The sequence below is a fragment of the Schistocerca piceifrons genome, chromosome 5 (genome assembly GCF_021461385.2).
Source record: "Schistocerca piceifrons isolate TAMUIC-IGC-003096 chromosome 5, iqSchPice1.1, whole genome shotgun sequence".
Classification (NCBI taxonomy): Eukaryota; Metazoa; Arthropoda; class Insecta; order Orthoptera; family Acrididae; genus Schistocerca; species Schistocerca piceifrons.
Window position 1 is genome coordinate 640,507,993 of NC_060142.1, and position 15,742 is coordinate 640,523,734.

A 15,742-nucleotide genomic window follows, 5' to 3' on the forward strand; every position below is an offset into this window, starting at 1 on the left:
TGATGACCACCAATTTTCTTTCGTTGTGAGTCAGCGACAGACTTTTCAGCTTGCGCGAACTGGTTAACTGTAGTTCTTCTTTTTGTTATGCCCGGTTAGATAATGGATGTTGAATATTAATAATATAAAATCTTGAACCTTCATCACCCAAGTCGTGGCCACATTATGGAATTGCGCGGATCTTAAGTTAATAAATTGTTATTCCGTCGTCAAGACGTCGCTACGTCGCGTGTTCAATAATTACAAGACGTAATTCCAGAGATAACATACACTTGAGCAATGTTCAGAATCCGTCGTAATCTTGGGACCAATCGATGACTGTTCACTGTAAACAATCGTGAATTCACTTTTCACTTCATAATATTCTAATAATCAATTAATTTTCACTAATACACCTGATGATGTCTATTCAGTTATGTAGGCGAGACGAAGAATTAAAGTTCCTTGTAATTAAATGTCTCTACACTGAGAACGCACATCGATTTCGCATTCAGGGAATTGCTTCCGTTTGCATCAGTAATCCTGTCGTTGACGACAACTTCAGGCAACTCGGCGCAATTGTACGTTCTTCGTGTTGGCGTTAGTATGTTACCTACTCGAGACTAATAATTGGTTTCCTGTCGGCGATCTTTCTTTTTGAATCTCCTTGAATGATCGTGCTTATTCGGTATCACGAAGCCTAAGTCCCATCACAAATCTCACACGATTTAACTTCGTCGCGAATCTCCGTATCCCGTTGTCTTGGTAACAGTAAAGATGACTTTGCTTTAGTATTACTTCTGAATAATGCTTCAGTCTATATCGGAAAACTTTCAAACTTCCGATTAGCTTAAAACAATCTAGTAGCGCTTACATGCCTGCTACGATCGCAATAGTACTAGAGAGCGACTAGATAGCAACTGAAGCTAACATTTCCATTTCCGAGCCACATTGTAGTCACATCGAACTTCCTTTTCGATGCGGCTACAACTCTCTTCTATGGTAAATGTTATCCTTGGCCAATTTACCATCTCGGCTTTAACCTTCGTTATTAATTGTTTTGCAATTCTTTCTCTGATGTTTGCCGGCCGCAGTGGCCGAGCGGTTCTAGACGCTACAGTCTGGAACCGCGCGACCGCTACGGACGCAGGTTCGAATCCTACCTCGGACATGGATGTGTGTGATGTCCTTAGGTTAGTTAGGTTTAAGTAGTTCTAAATTCTAGGGGACTGATGACCTCAGATGTTAAGTGTCATAGTGCTCAGAGCCATTTTACCATTTTTTCTCTGATGTTTTCGTAGCGTATCTTATCAGATTCCTTCAATAAGTCTCTATTTCATGATAAATATTATTATTCACATGACATTCCTGTTGATCGGCAACGGCCTTGCCACAGGGGATACACTGGTTCCCGTCAGATCACCGAAATTAAGCGCTGTTGGGCGTGGCCGGCACTGGGATGGGTGACCGTCCGGGCTGCCATGAGCTGTTGCCCTTTTTTCGGGGTGCACTCAGCGTCGTGATGCCAACTGAGGAGCTACTCGACCGAATAGTAGCGGCTCCGGTCACAGAAAACCATCATAACGACTGGGAGAGCGGTGTGCTGACCACAGGCCCCTCCTATCCGCATCCTCAGCTGAGGACGATACGGCGGTCGAATGGTCCGGATGAGCCACTTGTGGCCTGAAGACGGAGTGCATTCCTGTTGATCAAATTATCACAAGTGTAAAATTTTGTCGTCAGTAGCTGCCCTCAGTGTCAGGATGACTAATGTCCCTACTTCTTTTACAACAAAGGGTTGTTTATTAGGGTTTCTGCAATTGGAGTGTTACGGTACGCACAGTACCAAGAACTAAACAGGCAATAATTTATCTGAAAAATAGGTGTCACTCTTCTGCTAAGACTAAATAAAACATTACATCTTCCTCAGACATTCTGCGTCCATCGAAAGCAAGCATAGTATCTACTACACTCAGCTGATATAAGCAGAGGTCTATACACCGCTGAGCCAAAACATTATGACCACCTGCTTAATAGCGTGTTGGTCCACTACGTAAACACAATATAGCTGCAATTCTGCTTGGCATGTATTCTACAAGTCCTTGCCTGCATTCCAGAAGCACATGGCACTAGACGTATACGCACAGGTCAAGCAATTCCCGCAAATTACGGATTGCTAATTCGCGGGCACGCAGCTGGCGCCCGATATGTGTTCCAATGAGTACACATCACGGGAATTTGCTGGCAAGACATCAATGTGAGTTCACGATAATGCCCCTCAAACCATTGTAGCACTATTCTGACCATGGAACACGGAGAGTTATCCCACTGGAAGATATTATGGGACACTTCAAGCATGAATAATTTTCACGTAGTTCAGTGCTGTGATGATGCCTTTGATTACCACCGCAGATCCCACGGAAGCCCAACTCAATGTACCTCTCAGTTCAATTCTGCACTCACCGGCCTGCATCTGTGGCACGGTGCGTGTTTCCTGTAGCCCACGCCTGGATGACGGCGTTAAGGACCCAACCATCGACCTGGTGTGCCAAGAAATGCCATTCACTCGACAGGCGACACGTTCCTATCGATTCACAGAGAAAACTCAGTGATGATGCTCCCTCTGTCATCATAACTGTCGACGTCGTGGGGTTAACACAGGAATACGTGCCGGCCGTAGTGGCCGTGCGGTTCTAGGCGCTACAGTCTGGAACCGAGCGACCGCTACGGTCGCAGGTTCGAATTCTGCCTCGGGCATGGATGTGCGTGATGTCCTTAGGTTAGTCAGGTTTAATTAGTTCTAAGTTCTAGGCGACTGATGACCTCAGAAGTTAAGTCGCATAGTGGTCGAGCCATTTGAACCAGGAATACGTACGGGTCCTGTGATGTGGAGCTCCATATTCCACAATGGCCTTTGAACGGTGTGCTCCGAAACACTTTTGCCTGCACCAGTATAGTACTCTGTCGTCAGATCTGTCACAGGTCGCTGCCTATTCTGGAATACGATTTGTGATGAGATGTGTTGGTCCACTACCATACGGCCTAATCATTATTTCACCATCCTTCAGTCAATTTCCATAGGTGTTCACGACAATAGTACGCCAACAGGCGACCAGCTTCACAGTTTCAGAGATTATCGTTTCTAGTCGCAGCTCCATAACAATGTGCCCTTTGTCAACAGTGGATTTCCTCATTTGCGGCCCGTATCTTCGCTATAGTGACTGCCCATTCGTCTCTCTTCTGCTTACATTCTTTCCGCAACACCATCAGGAGGTATTCAGCTTTACTGTAGGCAGTGGTCATAATGTTTTGACCCATCAGTCTAAATTAAATGTAATTTAACACAACAAATGCTACTACCATTTCTTTGACAGGAATAGTGATAAATTAGCATGTAACTCGAGGGACGATAGATATAGATCGCCATTTTCACCGACGCTGAAACCGATCGTTACAAGACGTTGTGACGGCAACACTGGTTCCTAGCGCTGCACGAATCTTTATTTCCAGCTCTGTCATTTCCGGTGACCGGTCTGTTACGATGACGAATGTTTCATAATGTAAATATCGCATGTTTCCGAGCCATTTTGCAGAGTTCTTGCCGCTGTTTCTTTGTGTAACTTTGTCTATCGATCATTCTGCCACCGCTCCTGTATTGGCTGTTTTCAGAGCGAGCATGAAATTACGCCGCAGCATGTACTATTGACGAGGAAGGGACAGACTTCAATTTTATTAAAAAAGAGAAAATTCCTCGCAGAGCTTCACTATGAATTGGTGGAATTTCCTTAATCGCCTACTTCCGCACATATTTTGTCCAGTATCTTAGTATTGGATTGTTTTGCGTAGGCTTTAGATTATAATTAAGAATCCCTTCTTCGGAAATTTACTGCTTTAAAGTTGCAGGAGAGTGCAGAACATTGCACATTTTGTTTTAGAATTAAAGGTAAGTATGCGTTAATTTCCCAAGGAAGCACGGTAGCACGCTTCTATATAGAGGTGGTTAAGACGTACTCCATTTCTGGGGGAAACAAGGTTCTAAACTCGGTCTCTTCATTCCAATGTAAGTTTCGTGTGGCTATCATGAATACCAGAACTGTTGTTTCAAGATTAACTAACAAGCCTTCTGAGAATGGGCCTTCTGCTGATAATACTGGAACTGAGAACGCATTTTGTTGTACGGCAAGCTTGGAGCTGTAACCGCTAGTTCATACTGGAGGGGAGCGCTAAGCCCTAAGGGACGTTGAAGTTACGTAATTGATGGTTACAAAGTCTGTGTTTGTACACTGTGTCTTCACATGCGTGCATGTCTGAAGCAACAGATAATGTGCTGACGAATGAAGCTCTGGTAAATTATTATAAATGGATTCACATTTTGGGAATCCGGATTGACGTAAGCAGTTTCCGACACATGGAAACTTGTGCCGATCCGGTACTCGAAACCGGATTTCTCGCTTATCGCGACTGATCCCCATGACAACTTCAGCTATTAGTATACGCTTCCAGGATCGATGAAAACGTTCATAAGTCACGGAGTCCAGTGCAGTTATGAAGTTATTTACAGATATAATGGGGATTAAGTCATAAAGCAATCTTTCTCGCGCATTGTTCAAACCAGTACGTCGAAGAAGCAATGACGGAGATAAATGAAAGATTCAGGATTTAGATGTCATAGCTGAAGTAAGGAAAATTTACGGGAGCCGTTTAATGAAATGAATAATTTAAAGATGACAGAATATGAACTGCCAGTAAACAAAAGAAACACGAAAGTAGCGTTGAGTACCAGACGTAGGCAATGAATTTGACATCAGTACTGGTGGGGTAAGCAATTATTCTTCCTTGGAAACAAGATAACGCACGACAGAGAAAGCAAGGAGGTTATAAGAAACACACTATCTGAGGCAAAGAAGGAGAATGTACTATAAATGAATATAGGGAATTGATTTGATGAAGAAGTTTATGAGATTGTACGTCTGGAGCAGATAATTGTATGGAAGTGAATAATGGTCGTTTGGAAAACCGGAAAACAGAAGAATCGAACAGCTTTGGTAAGAAGTATGCTCAGTGTACGGTAAGGTAAACAATGAGGACGTACTTCGCAGAATTGGTGAGGTTATAAAAAACACTATAAGAAAGAAAAGGTTGGTGGGACAACAAGGAATAACGTACAAGGTACCAAAGGTCAAAAGGAGTAGAAGAGAGAGATTGCAATGCAGGCAACAGAAACCGAGAACGCTGTGTATGTGTTCGGCTCTGAGATGAAGAGGTAGTAAAAGGAGAGGGCTAGTCGCATCAAAGCAGTAAGAACGGCGAAAATAAAAAGGTAATGGAGCAATGGGGAATCGTGGTATTGCGCGAGACATGTACCTAAAGAGAACAATGGAAAATTTCGCCGACGCTGTCACCAGCAGCCGGATGACTGCCGAAAATGTACGGTCGCTGCTGTGTGAACATTCAGGTTCAGTGTCCTCAGCGCTGCTCTCAACCACGGTGTTGAGTTTCTGGCGCCACTGTAACCACGAACGAGCAGTAACATTCACTTGTTCCATCTGCACTGGTCTGTTATGGTCACGTAACTGCTCTCTACGATTTGCGTCGCTTCGTTTTTGGAGCAGCCTCAGCAAGTGAAGCTTAGACACTGGATGGCTGGGAGCACAACGTAATGCTCAAGAAGCATGCAAAAATTAAGCACATGGGTAATTTGGAAATAGCGCAGTACTGGAAAGAGTAGGTGAGCCTGTAAGTCGTGTAGATGAAACAAAAGGCGAGAAAAATCTTAAGAGCTGGCCAATATGAATAAATCCATCTCAGATAATTGAGGGTGTAACAGGTGTACAAAGACAAAAAGAATTCCGCAGGTAAGAGGGATCGAACCATGGTAAATATCTATTAGCACAGGAAAAATCTATTAGCATAGGGAAATAGGAATGAACCGGAGGAGGGAATGAAATCTGATTTAGATACAAAATCCCTGGTTAGCTACATTGTCACCTATTCTATAGATAATAGGGATAAATGCTATGATGTTGATTTCATCTTAATAATAGCTGTATACGGTTTTCTGTATATATATATATGTGGATCCATGCTGATTACTTTCGGGCGTGTAAATGATAATCCATGTTTTTCACTTTGTAAATAATCATATACACTGAGTGTAAATGACAATGAATTTTGTTTTCTTGTATTATCATATACACTGAGGTGACGAAAGTCGTAGGACAGCGATAGGCACACAGTGCATTGGCGGAGCTGTCATTTGAAATCAGGTGATTCATGTGAAAGGTTTAAGACGTGATTATGGTCAAACCATGGGAATTAACAGACTTTGTGCGACGAATGGTAGAGGGAGCTAGACACAAGGGACATTCCATTTCGGAAGTCGTTAGACAATTCAGTATTCGGCCATCCACAGATTTAAGTGTGCGGAGGATACCAAACTTTAGGCATTACATCTGACCACCGACAACGCAGTGGCCGACGGCTCTCACTTAACGACCAAGAGCAACGGCGTTTTCGTAAGGTAGTCAGTGCTAACAGACAGGCAGCAATGAGTGAAATAACCCCGTAAATTAAAGTGGGACTCCCGGCGAACGTATCTGTTTGGACAGTGCGGCGAAATGTGTCGTTAATGCGCTATGGCCGTAGGCGACCGCAGCGAATGCCTTTGGTAACAGAGCGACATCGGCTGTAGCGCCTCTCCTGGACTCATGACCATATCGATTTGACGTTAGCCTGGTCAGATGAGTCTCGATTTCAGTTGGTAAGGGGTATGGGAATGGAAATGCCTTGTGGGTAGGGCCTCCCGTCGGGTAGACCGTTCGCCTGGTGCAAGTCTTTCGAGGTGACGCCACTTCGGTGACTTGCGTGTCGATAGGGATGAAATGATGATGATACGCACAACACAACATCCAGTCCCTGAGTGGAGAAAATCTCCGACTGAGCCGGGAATCGAATCCAGGCCGTTAGGTACGATATTCCGTCGCGGTGACCACTCAGCTACTAGGGCGGACAGTTGCCAAGGGGTGATGATAGGGTTCGAGGGTGGTGCAGACCCCACGAAGCCATAGGCCCAAGTTGTCAAGATAACATTGTGCTAGCTGATGATGGCTCCATAATGGTGTGGGCTGAGATTAACTGGAATGTAGTGGGTCTTTGGTCCAACGAAACCAATTATTGGCCACCTGGAGCTATCCATGGACTTAATGGTCTCAGACAACGATAGAATTTTTATGGGTCAGAATTCTTCGCGATTGGTTTAATGAATATTCTGGACATTTAGAGTTAATGATTTGGACAACCAGACCTCCCGCCATGAATCACATCGAACATTTATGGGACGCAATCTAGAGATCAGTCCGTGCACAAAATCCAGCACCGGCAACTCGTCCGCTATTATGAACCGCTATAGAGACAGGATGGCTCAATATATCTGCAGCAGACTCCCAGAGGCTTGAGTCCATGCCCCGTCGAGTTGCCGCTCTATGCCCGGCAATGGAAGTCGGACACAATGGTAGGACGCATACCATGACTTCTGTCACAGTGTAGATTAGAATGAGTTGTAAAAAAGATACAGCTTGTGATGTGTTGGCAGAAGAGCCAACACCGTGTTGCTAGAGGGGGCCGAAATGCACGCGTTTAAGCTCACGCAGACTGGCGTGAGGTCTGGAACAGGACAATGTAATTAATATAGCCAATAAGGTACGTTGCTGCTGGAATACTTAACTTTAATCCATAATTGGTGTACATCACTCTTGACGGTACATGTTTCACAATCTCAGTATAAACTGGTAATGGCGCCATGCTAGGTCGTAGCAAATGACGTAGCTGAAGTCTATGCTAACTATCGTCTCGACAAATGAGAGCGTATTTGTCAGTGTAGCATCGCTAGCAAAGTCGTCTGTACAACTGGGGCGAGTGCTAGGACGTCTCTCTAGACCTGCCGTGTGGCGGCGCTCGGTTTGCAATCACTGACAATGGCGACACGCGCGTCCGGCGTATACTAATGGACCGCGGCCGATTTAAAGGCTACCACCTAGCAAGTGTGGTATCTGGCGGTGACACCACAGCTTTAATTTCCATTTAAAACATTATTGTTACGGAGGCAAACATTAAGGGTAGTTTTTGCAGAGATTCATAGTTGTGTGATTACTTCCTGTCCGTATCAAAATTAGATTGTCATAAAGATCGTCGTATGATAGGTGTACTTACTGCAGCCATGTGTATGACCATGTACAATGTCGGGAGTAAATATCATACACATGTGCTCCATATGTCATTCGTTTCAGTACCACCTTCCCGTTAACATGAATGGTGCTATGAGGCCTCACACGTACTAACACCTCCCTTCCTTCCTTCAAGTTTTAGCATTTATGGCTCTCGCAGCCATTACTTTATTCGAACACATTACATCTGAGCTCAGCGAGGATATACTAACAGGCGTTTGACGTCACTGGGATTATCCTTGTGCCTGCACCCCAAACTACTCGGTTGCTTATGAGCAGTCCCTAAATTTATCCTCAGATATAGTCCAAAGTAGCATGAGGGACCCTGTCATTATGAGCCAAGTAAACCACATTACAGTTAATCTTAGATAAGCAGTTGATATACTAAGGGGCACGAATCATGTTGTGTATCATCGACAGTGTAACGAATGGTCACCCAGCAAAATAGGTCGCGCCAACCAGTCGGAGCCTTGTTTGACAACATGGCGGCTGGAAAGGCGTGGTTAAGCTCAAGACATCTGTGAGCAAAGCATATTATGAATTTGGGTATTGTAATTGGTTTTGTGCTATATTAATTACACGATTTCTTCAGTTATAAAGACAGAAACCAGTTGCAAAAGTGGACACGCACCAGAGATCGGTGTCTCTCAGTTAATGCACGACTGACATTTTGTACGGATACATGGACAGTGACTTCTGGAGAATCTTCTGAGCAGAACCCACGGACACGCGAGCCTGCTGAGCTAGTCGTCTAACCGATTTATTTGGACATCATTTCTTGCACTTCCGGCACCTTCTCTTCGGATGTGGATGTGGATCGCCTGCCTGATTTTGGAGCATTATGAACGCTTCCGCTCTTTAGAAACTTGGTGACGAGGTTCCATACAGCATTTCGGTTGGGCAGCTTCACTGGGAACTTTGCTTCAATGCAGCTTCTACCGCTGAGGTAAACTTGTCTCCATTGCGGAACACATGCTCCACAAGAAACACTCTTTGTTCAATGGTCAGCATTATGACCTCGACCACAATGATATCGCACAAGATGTTGGTCTTCAACCAAACCGGACCTGCGAACGAGTACAAATAACCTATTGGCCATTAAAATCGATACACCAAGAAGAAATCCAGATGATAAACGGGTATTCATTGGACAAATACATTATACTACAACTGACGTGTGATTACATTTTCACGCAGTTTGGGTGCATAGATCCTGAGATATCAGTACCCATAACAACCACCTCTGGCCGTAATAACTGCCTTGATACGCCTGGGCATTGAGTCAAACAGAGCTTGGATGACGTGTACAGGTAAACCTGCCCATCCAGCTTCAACACGATACCACAGTTCATCAAAAGTAGTGACTGGCGTATTGTGACAAGCCAGTTGCTCGGCCACCATTGACCAGAGAGATCTGGAGAATGTACTGGCCAGGGCAGCAATAGAAATTTTCTGTATCCAGAAAGGCCCCTACAAGACCTCCAACATGTGGTCGTGAATTATCCTGCTGAAATGTAGGGTTTCGCAGGGATCGAATGAAGGGTAGAGCCACGGGTCGTAACACATCTGAAATGTAACGTCCACTGTTCAAAGTGCCTTCAATGCGAACAAGAGGTGACCGAGACGTGTAACCAATGGCACCACATACCATCACGCCAGGTGATACGCCAGTATGGCGATGATGAATACACGCTTCCAATGTGCGTTCACCGCGATGTCGCCAAACACGGATGCGACCATCACGATGCTGTAAACAGAACCTGGATTCATCCGAAAAAATCACGTTTTGCCATTCGTGCACCCAGGTTCGTCGAAGACTACGCCATTGCAGGCGCTACTGCCGCTGATGCAGCGTCAAGGGTAACCGCAGCCATGGCCTCTGAGCTGAGAATCCACGCTGTTTCAAACGTCGGCGAATTGTTCGTGCAAAAGGTTGTTGTCTTGCAAACGTCCCCATCTGTTGGCTCGGGGATCGAGACGTGGCTGCACGATCCGTTACAGCCATGCGGATAACATGACTGTCATCTCGACTGCTAGTGATACGATGCCGTTGAGATCCAGCACGGCGTTCCGTATTACCCTCCTGAACCCACCGATTCCATATTCTGCTATCAGTCATTGGATCTCGACCAACGCGTGCAGCAATGTTGCGATACGATAAACCGCAATCGCGATAGGTTACAATCTGACCTTTATCAAAGTCGGAAACGTGATGGTACCCACTGCTCCTCCTTACACGAGGTGTCACAACAACGTTTCACCAGGGAACGCTGGTCAACTGCTGTTTGTGTATGAGAAATCGGTTGGAAACTTTCCTCTTGTCAGCACGTTGTAGGTGTCGCCACCGGCGCCAACCTTGTGTGAATGTCCTGAAAAACTAATCATTTACATATCACAGCATCTTCTTCCTGTCGTTAAATTTCGCGTCTATAGCACGTCATCTACGTGGTGTAACAATTATAATGGCCGGTAGTGCACCTCGAAAAATATGTTTGAAATATGTTAAACAATGGAAAATGTTGTATTAATAATTGACAGTCATTTCAGCCATTACTTAGCACACCACCACATGGCAAAGCATATTTAGTTTCTGAACGCCCGGTTTGTAGGGATTATGCCTTCTATACGGTTCATGCGTGATACGTAAATTTCCGCTACTCGCTATCTTTCCTGGCTGTTAGTGTATCAGACCAACAAGTAGATACGCAGGTGAGCAGGCAGAGTTGTTCGGAGCTGCTATTCTGTGCTGTTGGGTGCGCCCGCGGCGCCACCGTGTCGGTGGTCGGGCCTGCCGCGGCTGCGCCGGCGCCGGCGCGAGCGATATATGGCGCCGGGGCGCCGGAAACAATAGCGGCCACTGCGCCGGCGGCCGGCCGTTCATCACGCGCGAAGCGCCGCCGAAAGAAGCGCGGCCGGCGGTGCGTAAACCACGGCCGCCGGAACGCAGCGTCCACATTAGCCGCAGTTCTCGCATTCCACCTCGCTGCCGCCGCCGGCAACTTATACGGTATTTTTGTTTCCTGTCTAATGAATTTTTATTGCGAGTTTGCGCAACATCTGAATCTCGCTGTGTAAACATATAGCTCAAATTCCTCTTATTTATCTGCAGAGTGGAAGCAAGCTCTACCCACAGAGTGAGATACGCTAATCGTAGATGTTTCCCGAGTGTCAGTACACACAGTTCGTAGTGTCCTGAAGGTCAGATATATTATTTTATATTATTTAAATTGGTTAAATGATGTTGGTGGTGCTGGATGTATCAGCATGTATGACGACGATAGAGTGATTAGCAGTGCATTAATTTACTAAACGTGGCAAAGGCGAACATCGTCTATAAAATTTCGAAAGTTTTTCGGGGATATTCTATCGTGCAGTTCGTCATAAGGGAACCGTGGTGTGCGGTAGCTCGTTGCGGAGTATTGGAATTCGTTTCATTTGTTACCATTCTTCACTGTTTTGTAATGCACTGAATCCATGTCTACTAGAGTGCATACGTTCGCGTTATGCACAGTATGTCTAGTTTGGAAACAAACTTGTTCCATGTAAGTGTGCAGGCTTTCGTGGCCGTTGTCATTAAAGTTAAAATTTTCTAGGTTGTTAGGCCGTGTTTATTTTCTTCTAAAATAATCGACGTTTCGACCCCTCTGAGGTACCTTCTTCAGGATGTTTCGGTGTACACTACACACGAAGTTGTTCTAGTTACAGTGGACACCGAAACATCCTGAAGAAGATACCAGCAGAGGGGTTGAAACGTCGATTATTTTAGAAGGAAATACGACGCAGCCTTACGACGCAGAAGATATTAACTATAGAATCTTGGCCTGCTGGTGTGTCCGAGCGGTTCTAGGCGTCTCAGTCTGGAACCTCGCGACCGCTAGGGTCGCAGGTTCGAATTCTGCCTCGGGCATGGATGTGTATGATGTCCTTAGGTTAGCTAGGTTTAAGTTGTTCTAAGTTCTAGGGGACTGATGACATCAGATGTTAAGTCCCATTGTGCTCAGAGCCATTTTTTAGAATCTTGTTCCACTCACAAGGGGAAGGCCTCAGACACGGCCAACCGATTCGGCTCAAATTTTGCAGGTCGCTTGTGTACAGCCTAAAACGAAGGATTCTAAGATATTTTGGGTCAACACCCCCGCAATTTTGAGAAAATCTCCCCTAAAGGTTATGACGAGCAATCGACCCAAAATTGAAGGGATTGATGGATAACTGTAAATAGAGCATTTTTCATCATCAGGTATGGGGCCCTCAAACGCAAACTTTTCCAGAAATCGAGGAAAGAAACTTTTACAACTGTCGCTTCTGTACGCACATGGTAAACGTTTTTCGCCGAGAGTGCCGATAACGCAGCGGCCAAGATAACTGACTGGGAATCGAAAACCCGGGTTGGAATCTCGAAGAAACCTAGCGTATGTTATTCTTTTCGTTTGTATTTTCACATATCTCAATTGATAGGGATAGGAGACTTAATAACGTAAGTAAATCAATAAGGAATGATAATAATAAGGTAGGCAAACCAATTTTCCAAACGCCGTGAGTTAGTAAAGTATTAAACGTTTAAGCCTAGCCGGCCGCGGTGGCCGGGCGGTTCTAGGCGCTGCAGTCCGGAACCGCGGGACTGCTACGGTCGCAGGTTCGAATCCTGCCTCGGGCATGGTTGTGTGCGATGTCGTTAGGTTAGTTAGGTTTAAGTAGTTCTAAGTTCTAGGGGACTGATGACCTAAGATGTTAAGTCCTTAAGTCCCATAGTGCTCAGAGCCATTTGAACCATTTTCGTTTAAGCCTTGTCACATGAAAACAACTCCGAGTAAGAGTGGTGCGAATTCCTCACGAGGGATCACAGAGAACCAACCGCGCGACGCTTGTTTACAGCGAGGCACGGGACAGAATGCACGCGGGGAGAGTTATGTTGTCCCGGTTGCCTCTTGTAATATCGTAGTTGTGCACCTAGAAGAATGAAGGTGTCCAGCACGAGCCTAATAGAAGTCAATCGGAAATAATTGTTTTCCGTCATTAGGCTGCCGCGAACCTCGCGGATACATGTAGTGATTTTTCCATCGTTAATGCACCGAATGAAATACGTTTTGTGAATGAATACAGTGTTCTTCCGTAAGTAACATATGACGAGTACTGTATGTTCTTTCTAGTAATTAGCTCGTCTGTTTATGCCGTAGTAACTAGTTATTGTTTGTTGTGTCACATCTTTCACGTGCATAATCTGAATAATGGAGGATGTACCCCCTTCGACTAGCGCTGTAATATATAGTTGGGAGCCTGTCGCAGACGGTGACAAGCGGGAAGTTACCGATGATGTGTTTTGGTTGATAAAGTGTTGCAAGACAGATGCATTATCAATGCACTACTGGAAGCAGGCAGTTCTGTTTCTCGGCGTTAGAGAAATTTATTTGCGTACCTTAATATTATCATTCCTTATTGATTTACTTACCTTATTGAGCCTCCTATCCCTGTCAATTGAGATATGGAAAAATACAACGAAAAGATGAACATCTGCTGGGTTTCTTCGAGATTCAAACCCGGGCTCTCCGAATCCCAGACATTTACCTTGGCCGTTGCGCTTTTTATTTATTGTTCCCCTTTTGTTCCATTCATTTGTTCGGTGCGAATGTCCCATGACACCCGTTCAAGTTCATTGCTGAGCCGTTGACTCAGTTTTTTATTACAGAGGGCAACTAACCCTCTGACCGAACACGCTGAGCTACCGTGCCGGCGACTATCGGTGCTGTCGGCGAAAAGCGTTTACCACGTGGGTACAGAAGCGGCAGTTGCAAAAGTTTCTTACCTCTATTTCTGGAAAATTATGCGTTTCCGGACCCCATACCCGATGATGAAAAATGCTCTATTTACAGTTATCTATCGATCCCACCAATTTTGAGTCGAGTGCTCGTCATAACGTTTAGGGGTGATTTTCTCAAAAACGCGGGGGTATTGACCCAAAATATCGTAAATTCCTTCGTTTTAGGTTGTACACAAGCGACCTGCCAAATTTGAGCCGAATCGGTTGGCCGTGTCTGAGGCCTTCCCCTTACCAGTCACTGTCTTACTGTTGACAACAGTAATGTCCACTGTACCCTTTGTCCTGAGGCTTGCGTTGACTACTGTTTGGTTCTATTCAGGTGCATTTCCAGAAATGTTACCTATACGTTGACAATGATATGTAGCAGTTGGCAGAGGTTTATCGGTGTGGAATTCGCCATTATACATCTCGTATACGCAACGCGAAAGCGGCACAACGGCGCTATGCTGGGCTATTCCCACAGGCACGGCAACGACATCGCTGTACTGCGGGCTGTTGCACCAGTTTGTCTATTGTGTTTTACGTTCTGCTAGCTGAATATTACAGCTTTATTCACTGTTGTCAAGGTGTTTTATATGTACGGAGGTATCTGGCTAACAAAATGAAGAACTCACAGTTTCATGTATTACTACGTAACAAGCCGTAGCAGACTACGAGTTCCTTTTACTGAAATACAAAAATCTCTGAGCGACATACGAAATTTTGCCGGTGAGAGTAGCGCTCACCCTGTTTTTTTCTCAGACAGTGCCCCACAGCTACTAACTGTAGGATTTAAGCCGCATTGAGCTGCTACTAAATATGTGTATACTACCAGTTTCTTCATATCATCTTCAGCTATAATAAAGTTATTTACAACACCTTACAAGGCAAAATTGATGCTGTAGGCTGTTGTAAATAAGTTTATATTACTTGAAGGTGATCCCAAGATAGAAAACCAAATAAATAAATAAAGAATTATTTACCAGCGGCTATTGGTGGTTAAGATGTGACATTTCTCGTAAACCTAAGAAATATGAGCCAACACTTTCTTGGTTGAGGTCATTGCATCGACCGAAAGTGCACGTCAGTCTTTCGGTATTCTGGAAGATGTGTGTGGCAGTTTTTCGCATGAGCTGCCTGTCTTAATTGCTGTTGAAAGCAACCTCTAACTATAGTACGTTAGCCATTTCACACATAACGATACATACGCATGTCACTACAGGTTATCAGAGAACCAATTGGAATATTTTGCATGTTACTGCACTGTATCAGTGTCCCACTGGTAAACGGAAGCCTACTAAACGATAGCATAATTCTTGTAATTACAGAACTACAGACTGTACATGTATGCTGCTCTATCCTCAAGTTTCATTGTTAACAGTCGTCAACGTATTGTAACATCGTATTACATCGTCCTGCAGATAGGTAACCCAATTACATTGGCGCCTTTCCGGACACATTTCGTCAACGGCTTGCACCCGCAATTTGACGGCCGCCACATCGCTAACGGAACCCAACTTGAGCACCCATAGAGATGCTCTGTCCGCTGATGTGTGTCTGTTTTCCGCATGACTTGTCTTCTGAAACCTGCATGGACTTCTGAACATTCCTGTATATCCTACCGCCCCACTCCTCCAACCAGCCTTTTGGAAAACGGAACGGCGGGAAATATTCTTTTCTTATTGTTACTTCTGACTAGATATTAATTAAAATAAACATACATTAAAGTTTCTGAAATAAAATTGGC

The 15,742-nt window shown here is 44.9% G+C and overlaps 1 protein-coding gene and 1 pseudogene across 1 annotated transcript in view; both read left to right on the forward strand.

Annotated features, from left to right (window-relative positions):
• LOC124799174 (pikachurin-like) overlaps positions 1-15,742 on the forward strand; it is a 944,586-nt gene that overhangs the window by 263,268 nt on the left and 665,576 nt on the right. The gene's annotated exons all lie outside the window — the stretch shown is intronic.
• On the forward strand, positions 1,357-1,474 carry LOC124799566 (annotated as a pseudogene).